Source organism: Vidua macroura, chromosome 2 (genome assembly GCF_024509145.1).
Source record: "Vidua macroura isolate BioBank_ID:100142 chromosome 2, ASM2450914v1, whole genome shotgun sequence".
NCBI classification, from domain to species: domain Eukaryota; kingdom Metazoa; phylum Chordata; class Aves; order Passeriformes; family Viduidae; genus Vidua; species Vidua macroura.
Genome location: NC_071572.1, coordinates 107,024,198 through 107,036,204, shown reverse-complemented (window position 1 = coordinate 107,036,204; position 12,007 = coordinate 107,024,198). Strand labels below are relative to the sequence as shown.

The 12,007-nt window shown below is 36.8% G+C and overlaps 1 pseudogene; it reads left to right on the top strand.

The window, feature by feature from the left end:
* The first annotated feature begins 236 nt into the window (after positions 1-236).
* On the top strand, positions 237-11,187 carry LOC128803180 (ATP-binding cassette sub-family C member 6-like; annotated as a pseudogene).
* Positions 11,188-12,007: the final 820 nt, after the last annotated feature.

Sequence of the window (12,007 nt, the reverse complement as noted above, 5' to 3'; positions counted from 1 at the left end):
AGTGTATTTGTCAGCCCTGTTCTGCCATTTTTAAGACCAGGTTAAGTTTTTGTTGACACTGAAGTGGATAAAAGCACTTCATTAAAAGAAAAATATAGCAGATGAACGTCTTCTGTAAGGAAATTTTCATTGTATTTGTGCTGAAACCCAGCAGCGTAATGTGGTTTACCTTTCTTGAAGATGAGTTGCAATGTAATGAGTCACCATCCCTGGAGGTATTTAAAAGATGTGTAGACATGGCACTCAGGGATATCCTTAATGGTAAACTTGGTAGTGTTATATCATCTTAAGGGTCTTCTCCAACCTAAATGAATCTAGCATTCAGTGATAATGCACTCTTGTAATAAAAAAGGTATTTTATTCCAGATCAGAATAGTAAGTGGATAATGATACCACAAGTCTTTTTATGAAATAGTATATTTTTCTGTAAAGAAGTATGGGATCAGAAATATAGACAGATTCTGAAGTATAAAGGTTCTTTAGAACTCTGTGTTCAGATGTGACAATCTCCATGGGCTCTCCTTACTCCAGGTGAATTTCAGTGTGCTGAAGGTAACTGTGAGTATGTTCCACAGTTTAGCTTTTATGGGGTTACATCAGTTACTTTGATCACAGTTTATTTATATGCACTAGATTATATCATTAGATTTTGAATTAGCGGTCCTGCTTTTTTTGCCTGTTGTGTCTCAGGCTGTCCAAATGAATTCCTTTCTTTCAGAGTGGTATCTCTAGGCTACAAGAAGCCATTGGAAAAGGATGATCTGTTTGAACTCAATGAAGGTGATTCACCATACAGCGTGTGTCCTAACTTTGAAAAGCAGTGGAGAAAAGAAGTCCAGGAGTCTGCCTCGGGATTAATGGTAGGTATAATTCTGACAATAGGCAATATCCTTGTCTGAAGTTGAGTCTAGAAGCTGGAAAAGATTTTAAAAATCCACTCGTTTATTGAACAGCCTACGTTTTGTAGGACATAGAGACCCCTCAGTGTTGAGATCAGTGATCTGTAGTATGGCTGTAGGATTTTTCTAATTGTTCAAATTCAAACTTAGCTCTTAGAGAGACTCCTGGTTACATTTCAGCATTTCAAGTGATGAGATGCCTGCTGTGCCTGGTACAGAATCTACAGTGACTTTTACTTGGTCATGAATTACCATGTTGTCAAAAACTGTTCAACACTTCTCTCTGAATTTGTCGATTTCCCTGTGTCTTTTCTTTGCATCTCTATTTCATGTAGGTAGAGAACTTTGTTATCAGTTTGCTGTCCATCATCACTATGTTAATTAAGAAAGTCTCTTTTTTTTTAAGCCCTGTCAAGAATCTTTGCAATTGTTGGAGCAAAATTCAAACTGAAAATTGTTGCTTGACAACTGAAAATACTCTGAAATAATAGAAAGGTTATTCAGCCTTAAATATAAAGTTGCTGCAAGCCTGCTATAAATGAGAATGCATTTACATTGAAGCTTATCTCTGTATATTCAGATACTTTTTGTTTTGACCTGTGATAATAATTAGAAGATGAAAGTATATTGTAATTATATTCTTGGATGATAGGGGCAACCCTAGGAATTGCATTTATCCTTTCCTGAATAACTATTAGCTCGGCCAAATAAAACCAGGCTTAATTTCTTACTCCAAAGCTTTTCTTTTATCTGTAGGAAATGTTCATTTTCAGATGAAACTGATGGCTTTAGATGGACACTCTAATATTGCATATTTTATACTGTAAATGTGGGTGAATTAAAAAAAAAAATGTCTGATTAATCTCTATATTTTTGCAATCTTGCAGGCTTCTTGCATCCAGAGGGTGCTATTTAAGAAAACAAGTTTCCAAAGCCATCTTTGATTTTGCCACTATGGCAAACATTTAAGTATTTATTGATTAAAGTTGCATTTCTGAAAGTTACAGCTGACATTCTGGCTTTTATGAGTCCACAAGTAATGAAGTAAGTTTTTAATGTGTTTCATTTTTTGTTCAAAGAGCAATATTAATAGTAAAGCTAAAGGGTTACCAGGTTCTAAACCTCTCTCCACATGATTATTTGCAAATGATCTAATAAAGGAAAGCTCAGAGAAATCAGGAATTTCATAGCTAAAGGACTGAGACAAAATTAGTAAAAGTTCCACAGTATTGTTTTAAATATTTAATATACAAAGATAAAATCAAATGCTAAGAAAAATGGACTAAAAAAGATACTTAACCTTCCTTCCATTTTGTCAATTTTTTTCCAACCCTACTTAAAAAAAACTCACATAAATATATAATATTTAATGGCATTTCCTGGGAAAATGCAGTGACTCTGTTATTGCATTGCTGGTACCATGACATTGATAGAAATGGTTTTTAGAAGTTGTGCTTACCACAGATGTGTAAAGAGATGATCAAATACTTGAGTGTTTATAAAGAAAAGAGATAATGAACAGAATTATTAGTTACCTCCAAAATATGTTCTGAATCAATGTAATCCTGATCAAAATGGTTAACTATAAAATTTGTTTGAAGACATCATGGCTGATGGTTATTTAAGATTATGTTTTATTAACACCAAAAGTCAGAATTTTCCTATAGATTTTTTTTTCTGCTCTTGCTGTTGTGGCTTATAGTTACAATGTTTTTAAGTACAAATACCTAATTTAAAAAAAATTATTTTATAAAATTATTTTCTTTTATTCTTCATTACTACTTCATTGTCAGAGAAGTCAGCAATAGCATATTCATGTTGAGATTTGTATTTGAGAATTGCAAGGGATTGGAAAACACAGATAAAACCTGCCATTTTTAACATCATAATTTGTTGTGATCTTTAGCCACATCTAGATCCAAAATGGACTCAATTAAACAAGTTTTCAATGTCTTAGTTTGTGGAATGTTTGTTGTTGGCTGCTGATTTAATGGATGGAATTTAAAATTAATTTTCTTTTATTTTCAGAGCCATGATTATGCCCCATGAAACCCAGCCTAGTTCATGTGGGAGTGGCTGTGGCTGTGCTATTGACCTGTTTTTTGTGGTTCTCTCACAAACTCTTCTCCATCAGTTATACCATTGGAGCACCATTCTTACAGCAGTTAAAATCAAGACTGCAGTTGTTGGCCTCATTTACATAATCATGTCAGCATTCCTGAAGGCTATTTAGTTGCTGTTGTGGAGCAGGTTGGATATGGAAAGTCATCTTTTCTTTCTGCTGTTCTTGGAGAAATGGAGAAACTTGAGGGAATGGTTCAGAGAAGAGTAAGACTGTCCATCTTCCCCTGCCCTTTCCACTCCTCAATACCCCAGTTAAGCAGAACTAATGAACAGATTTTCAGAGGGCATGTAGATTAATGTAAGAAAATATTTAAAAGCACTTCCATCTTTGTTCCTATTCTGTAATCTTAAATTCTAAAGGTCACATATTCCACATTTTATGTAAAAATACAGACCATCAAACTGTGTTTTGATGTCTAATAAGACCCAGTTTCCTGCATACAGATATTACAATGGATGTAATATCTGTATGCAGTGTAATATCACAGTTTGTCACTGTGATCTTTCCCTGGAAGACTTTGCTCCATATATGTCCCAGCTCTGCCAGTTTTATTCAAAGTCATAGGTGTTTTTTAATAGGAAAGCTGTTATAGTGTAATATTCAGCAGATGGTTTGTATTACCTAATGTAATAAAAATTTTAGCAATATTCAAATCATTGATGATAAATTTTAATAGTGATCAGGTTTTGGAAGGAATTACTGGTGTTACTTTGAGGCAAAGCTGGAGTTTCAAATTTATTTTTAAATGCTGTTTTATATGTTCAGAAAGCCCAGATAAAACATAATTGTTTCCAATTCTTTTTAGGGTTCTGTGGCATATGTTTCTCAGCATGACATCGCAAAATGACAGTTTACAGGAAAATATTCTCTTTGGTTCCAATCTAAAAGGGCCATACTACAAACTTGTTTTAGAGTCTGGTGCTTTACTGCCAGATTTGGAACAGTTACTGAATGGAGACCAAACAGAGACTGCAGAAAGGGTGAGAGTCTGAGGTGTCAGAAATTAAACATTGAGCAATAAGATAAGTTATGGATTCTATGGTTTTATGATTACCTATTTGATAATTAACACTGATGACTATTCAGGGTTCAGCCAAGTACATCCTGCCCAAATTCTTACTTCAGTTACTTACTTTGAACTTAAATTTTGTTAGAGTTCTGAACTCTTAAAAATTTTGGAAATGGCTGTTTTCTGTATAGAATTCTGCATCTGCCCTGTCCTGTTCTCCAGGGGTTTTCTCTATACTGTAAAAATGCCTGTATGATTGTAAATAAAAGTTACTTTTTACTTTTACAAAGTAGCCTTGCATTTGCCCATTTTGGAGTGGGAATAGTCAGCAGAGCCCAAGTTTTTATTTTCTTTTTATTTTCTTTTATTCAAGACTGAGTATAATACACAGGCCTTCTTTAGTATTTCCTATTTAAATGTGGATTCTTTTGGCTTTCTTTCCTTAAGGTGTCAATAAAAGTGGAGGGCAGAAGCAGAGAGTGAGCCTTGCTAGAGCTGTGTACAGCAATGCTGACTTGTATCTCCTGGATGACGCTCTTCTTCTGTAGATGTACATGTTGGAAAACATCTTTTTGAGAACCTAATTGGCCCTTCAGATCTCCTAAAAATCAAGGTAATGTAGGATGGCTTCCTTTCAAATTGTACAAACTGCTTTGTACAGTCATTCTAGAAAAGCTCACAACATTTCCAAAAGGCTGACCTTCAGAATTGGTTTGGCTCACTCTTTTCCTACAGAAGTGGGAATATTTAACCATGGAGTTGGTACCATGGGGGTTTGGAACTAGGTCATCTCAGGTGTCTCTTCCAACCCAGGCCATTTTATATGACTCTGTCTGCAGAAGCATCCCCAGGGCTTGAAGGTGACAAATTTGGCAGAGACAATAGATACCTCTATTACAAATCCAATGTTCTACCTTGCTGGCTTGCTTTACCTAGGGAACAGCGCAATAATTGTGCACACATGAGCCATATATGTTCAATATATATGTTTCAATGTTTCATACAGCACACTTGCTGATGATCCTGAAGTAGCTTTTGATAGTTGGAGCTTTTACGTCAGTGCAAATTACAACAACCATTGGGCAGTTTTAAAGCAGACAAGAACTGCTCAGAGGAACACTGAGATCAAGGATTTTCTAACCATTGGTTCAGGTGATGTGCCAATATGTTCTGTCATTTTTTTGCTTCTGTGATTAAGCATGCAGCTTATGAGTTATTTAAGTTCAGGGTAAGTTTTTGAATTAATGTGCTGTATTCTAGTAGAGTCAAATTTTTTGTTCCTATTTTTGTATATATTTCCCCAGGTGATTCAGATTCTAACTGTTTGGGTGCTTAGAGCATGTGAAATCGAGACTAATGCAGTTTCAATTGAAAGAATTTGTGAACGTGCAACAGTTGATGAAAAGGTGAGCATTCATCCTGAATGCTGAGCATTCCTTTTGAATATTTCATTTCTGTGCATAGAAAATGACCACTTAGATTGATTTTAGTATTGGTGAGTGGTGGTATCAGTTAATAGTTATTAAATATTTTCTGGGGTTTGTGGGATTTTTATTTGAGAATAATATGTAGCTTCTTCATTACATTTATAGTAGTTTCACAGCAGTTTTATTCCTATTTTGACCAGTAAAGTAGCAGTGGATTTTGTAGTCAGACTAATGTAGCTGCAGCTCAGGTGAACTCTCTGTGCTGTGTGCAACCAAGAGGAGCATTTGAAAAAGGGAAGAGAGGAAGAGAGGCCTGTCTGATCCGTAACTCTTTCTCACCTCATGCTTGGGAAGACACTTGTTTCAAATCACTTTGCCTTGGCTATTGTGCTTTTCTGAAAGTAGTGCCTGTGTCAAGCACAGAGGCATAAAAGCCCTTGGGAGCAGGACTCTTCTATTTCTTCATTTTCTTTTACTCTTCTCCCATGCTTATGTTTTAATTCCAAGAACCGTGGATATTGTCAAAAAGACCACCAGTGGGCTGGCCTGATAAAGGAATTACAGTTTGTTAACTACAAGGCTCATTACTGGAAGGATCTTGGTTTATCCCTGAATGGTGTTTCCTTTCAGACACAGAGTAAAGAGAAAGTACTTATGCAGTAAGAAATAAATCAGGGGTATAACATTCTGTTTCCCAACTTTCTCCTTCAAAAATACTTCAGATAAGGAGACTCCAGTACTAAATGCAGGAAGATGATGTTGAACAGGGAAGATGTTAAGTGGAGAAGAGAGTAAAGAAAAGACAAATGAGAAAAGTATTTTAAAGAAATATGTAGAAAATCTTATCCCTGTAATATACTGAGGTAGTGTTTTATGAATTTGGCAGTTTTAAGGAAGAAGATCCAAATTTTAAGTTAAACCTCTTGTCCACTTTGCTGAATGTTTGTTCAGAGAAATAGGCTGCCAGGTTAGGGCTGGTCAACATCAGGCATGGGATCAAGGAACACCAGTTGAGACCTATTTTAAGCCATTGGTTTGAGCTGAGAAGTGCTGGACAAAAGGGAGAGGAAATGGAAAGGATTCCCACTGAACCAGGCATCAGCTGTACAGCTTCTGAGAGAACTGGACTGGGAGCTGTGAAACTGAACTCACTGCATCCTGTAATTCCCTATATCTCTATCATTTTTCATTTAGAATGTGTAGTATAGAAAGTTACAGTCTCTATCATAAAACTTTTTGCTTCAGGTTGGAATTGTTGGAAGAACAGGAGCTGGTAAATCAACACTCACAAATTGCTTATTTAGATTTCTGGAGGGATATGAAGGCAAAATAATTCTTGATGGAATTGATATATCAACTATTGGACTCCATGACTACGTGGAAATCTTAACATCATTCCACAGGTGAGACGTGGTTGAGAGGTAACTATTTTTTCTTCTTTGACTAAGATAAGACATCCAGTTTTTGGGAGAAATGATAACCTCAAAGTCCACAGGCTGCCCAGAAACAGAGGGGTACCAGTGGAATTTTGGCAATTATATGGAAGAAGCTTCAAAACATGGAGACTGCAAGTATGACATTAGGTTTTATATGCTGTGTCTAGTTTAACAGTCTTAGCTACATAAGAATGTAGAATAGCTACACATGGTGTTTTCAAGTTCCACCTGAGGGCACAAATATTTTAAAATAGGTCCAACTATGTTTGAAGCCTGTAGGGAATAAAGTGATGTATACACAAATTATGTATTATGTATTTAAAACAATGTGCTGTGGTCTGTCATGTAGAGCTTACTTTTTACTTCAGAAGAGGGCAGGAAACTCAAGATTAGGTCATGTATTATTAGGATTATCTTCATGCTGGTAAACTGATTTATGTTTAAATGCTCTCATATAAGGTAAAATCTAGGACACAAAATCAATGGTCACCTGAAGTCTTTCTGCACATTCCCTGAATGCCATTCATACAAACATTTTGTGAATGGATGATCACACTTGCAATTAATTTATCTGATGTTTTTCAAAGGAAGGCTTTGGTTTTTTCCTAGCCTTTTAGGAGCTTTAACACTGGTAATATTTCCTGTGTGTATCTACCCACAGACCATGCATAGAGATGATGCTAATATTTAAACCAAAGTAGATTGGGATTTCCAATAAAGAGATGATTAAAAGAAAATACTTAAAGATTCCTGCAAATTCTTGGCTGCTTTTCCTCTGAGAACTGTACTTGGTTAGGGGAATGGCAAATTCACCATTTTTTATCATAATTTCTAATTTTGATACAGCTTTTTTGATGTAACTATGTTCTCAAAAATGAGAATACAAGACCAAAATTGATCATGCCACAGGTCTTCAGAACACAATTCATACATACTCAGTTGTAACATTTGTCTTGTTTAATTTAAGCAGCTAATTCTCTACAAATCTGAACAACATCTGACAGTTGTGAATTACACAGTGTTTTCTCAACTGCAGTTGTGAGTCTGATTTACTGTGGCTGGAGTATATTGGATCCACAGCCAGACAACTGTACTGAGAGGAACCCAACAGTGCAGTGAACTTACAGGCTGGGTTCAGAATAGAACTGAAAGGTGAAAAAAAGGGAGACTGAACCTTGTGAAGAGTAGGTGGAGACTGGAGTGTTGAACTGCATAGGTCAGGAGAGTGGATGAAGATAAAAATCCAGGAGAGAAACAAGGGCATGACAAATACCAAAGCTGACAGTGTGCACATAACTTCTTCAGATCAGCCAAATACACCTCATACAAACAGCTTTTAAGAATCACATTAAAGTATAGGAAATTACTTTAATGTTGTTCTAGTGCAAGTAACTTGAAGTTTAAATGAAGAACAGACACAAGCTCTGCTACCACTTCAACTGTCCTGTTTGGTCACCGAGCTCCCTCAAGATTGTCACTGTTCTGTTTGCATGTAACTTGCTAGTGACTGTTGTTGGCCTCTTATACCTGTTGGGTCACAGCCACTGTGACTGCACTTGGTCAAGGTGTCTGTTCACCATCTCTAGGAGCATTAGTTCAGTCTATAAATCTCTGCAGGTAATCTTGTTGCTGAACATGTCATCTTTCCTATAGGAAATTAAGGATATTTAACTTAGAGTCATAGCCTTCTAATTTTTCTTAACAGTGCTCATGAATGTAGTCTCCAGTAATAATTAATGTGTTGCAGCCGTTGCCAGGTGCTGGGCAGGTCTTTAGTCAGCCACAAAACCAGAGCACAGAGAATGCACAAGAAATCTCTTGCCCTTTATGTTTCACCTTAATGAAGAACTGAGCTCACAGAGACTGCATGCAATTTTTGTCCTCCTGTTCACCAGCTTCAAACTGTTACAATTTCCCTTGCAAAGATCCATTCCCAAGATTATTTGTCTGAGTTCCTTCTGTTAATGTAAGGATTTATGACAGCCTGTTTTAGGATCATGTTGGAATTGTGTATTCACATTCTGCTGCTGTTTGGGACCCATCTTGTTTTCTGGGATGCTGCAGTCAGATCTGGATCTGTTTGGAAAGCACTCTGATCTTGAACTGTAGGAGGTGCTGGAGCTATATGACTTAAAAGATTTTGTCCAGTCACTGCCAAAGAAGCTCCTCCATGAGATTTCAGGTGATGAAAATGTCAGGTACATAATCAAGCGAGTGCTAATGCTGTTATTTTCCAGTGCTGTAAAACTATGTGAGAGAAAATTCCAGAGAATTTACTTCAGAAGGTACCAGGATGGAAATGACACATCTCCTGTCATTCTTAGTAGAACTATTCTGGTAGTGCAAGTTTCTTTGAGGTGACCAACTGGTCACAGTGATATAAATTCTGATGGCCTGTGCTGTATGAGAAGCCAAGGGAGTAGACTATTTTCAGCTCAAGTATATAAGTAAGTGTAAAGAAGGGGGGGTGTGGTGTTGCAACTCATGCAGCACCTCATTAGATTTGGGTAGAAAAGTGCTCATTTATTTAAATTGAAAAAGTAAATAAAACCAGAAAAAAAAAAAAAAAACCCCAAAAAAACAACAAACCAAAAAAACCCCAATAAATTAGAAACCTACCAAAGTGCAGAGAGCTTATTCTTTTTTTTTTTTCTATTTGCCTAGGCAAAACAACTCAGTTTTAACTTTGAAACATTAACCTATAATTATGCAAGTAGGGTGACACTTGAAATAAAAGAACTCTAGAGGAGACAAATATTGAATTTTTCAGCAGCAAAGGGACAGGTCTTAATAGTGTACTGAATATCAGCTGGAATTTTTCTGACAGATCATTTTCAGGAGGACATTTCTGGAAGGTGCATACTACAGCTAACATATAGAAGTATCCAAACTTTTACATTATTAAAAAGTGGTTTAGCATTCAATCTGGCTCATTCCTAGTGCCCACTGTAATATAAATATAAAACTGAGGACTGGGTTTAAGATTCAAAGTTCAGCCATGGGTGTTGAAGAGTCCTATCTTAATTACTACTGATATGCTGAGCAAGAACAAATAAAATTCCAAAGCAGGATGAACATATTTCAGTAGTCTTTTCAGAAACATAAAGTATTGTTAGAAAAGAAGTACAGACATGCTTCACAGTAATCTCAGCTTTATCTTGTGCACCTTTTCCTCCATGTGCCTGACTTGCCCTGCTCAAATGTATTTTCAACAGTGTTGGGCAGAGACAGCTGATCTGTCTGGCCTGTGCTTTACTATGGAAGACAAAAATCTGGTCCTAGATGAGGTGACAGCTTCTATTGACGTGGAAACAGATAACTTTGTGCAGTCCACCACCAAGAGTTGTTTTACAACTGCACGGTGTTAACTACAGCCCACAGGTTACACACAGTCATGGATTCAGAGAGGCAAGTTTTGATAAGCCATTTGAAAAATAAATTACTTCCTTGAAATGCATTCCCATAATCCAGAGATATCTGTTCTGGGATTGGAAAATGTGGCTGAAGAGCTGATTTTTCTTCTGTAACCTTTCTGCTTTTGTATTGCAGAGTGCTTGTTCTGGATGGAGGAAGGATTCTAGAATATGATACACTACAAACTTTGTTACAATGAAAAAGTGCCTTTTCTGAAATGGTTGCAGAGGATGGGATAAGAAGATAAAGAAAACTAATGAGTGAAGTCTGAAGGAATGCTCAAAGGATCTCTGGTATTCCATATATATAGGTGCAATATTTTATATTCCATATAAAACAACTGACTTACTCAAGAGCTCCTTGCAGCATTGCTGTTTACTACAGCTACAATCTGTATATATTGATCAGGTTTCATAAAATTCAGATTTTATACAAATCACTTGTTTTTATCATACTGGCAGTGGGACAACAGAATGAAGCAGGGATTTTCATGGCATATGTTAAAACTGTTACATTAGTAAAGACTGAAAAATAAATCTTGCTGTTGATATGCTGGTCTCAACTTGAACTAAGTTGCTCTGACATTATGCTCATTTAGTTACTAATTCTTATTATGATTACACATTCAGGAAAAAACAAAACTGCTTGTTGTATGGACACAGAGACAGGTGTCACTTGGGGCTGATTTTTAGGCTATGCACATCCCCACATGTATACTTCGGTAGTTCTTGAGGCAATAAATGTGCCCCATTAAGTCAGTTTTCCTCTTGTGACCTCAGAAAAACTGAAAACCACATCTTAAATATCTAATTGAGCATTACAAAATCCCATTGTGAAAGAATCCCAAAAATGCAGTCAGGTGGAGCTGCCACTTTGCTGGTAAATATTAATGTAAACCTCCATACTAATTACAGAAGCAGGACAGGTTATGTACACTTGAAGTGTCAGCTAAATGTTTCTGCTTCTGGTAGGCCACATAAATAGTAATTTCCATTTTTACTGCAGTTCCTGAAGTTCTTGAAATTTAATACCAACATGTAATCAATCTTCTCTTAAGATAAGATCTCCATCAACTGCTTAAAAAAAAATATCCAACAAATTGAATAAAGTTCCTGGGTACAGCCCTGTTATATTAGTTTAATACTGACACCTGGTGTATCAAGTACAATCTTAATTACTGCCCCAAGAGAAAGTTTTGGGCACCTAGGCTAGGGGAGGAAGCCTTCAGTACCTCAGGAACCAATTCCTTTTGCAAGAGAAAACAGTCTGAATAAGGCATCAGTGCATGGCAATTTCTACTTTATTTACTTTTATTTGTGGGGAGAGCTTTCTGTGCTTACTGCCAGGCTGACAAAACCTTTCACTTCCAGCAACCTTCAGAATGCAGCTGGGAGAGCTGCAGACTGAACAATGGCAAAGCCTGAGAGAAAAGAAAATGCTGGACTAGTGTCAGCAAAGCCATTTCCTTTCTTTCAGCAAGCTGTACCCCTGATATTTGACCATAACTTCTGAAAAGGGGGTGCAGTGGAGGCAGAAGCAGCAGGAAATGCTCCTGCTGTGTTTCCATGCAGCAATAGCTTACCAAAGCAAACCCCCTAACAGGCTTAGGGTGGGCAGGGAAAGGCACTTGTGCCTCAAGCACATCAGCCAGGGTCTGCAGCCTCTCTTTACATACCTGATGTTGGAGACTCACTCCA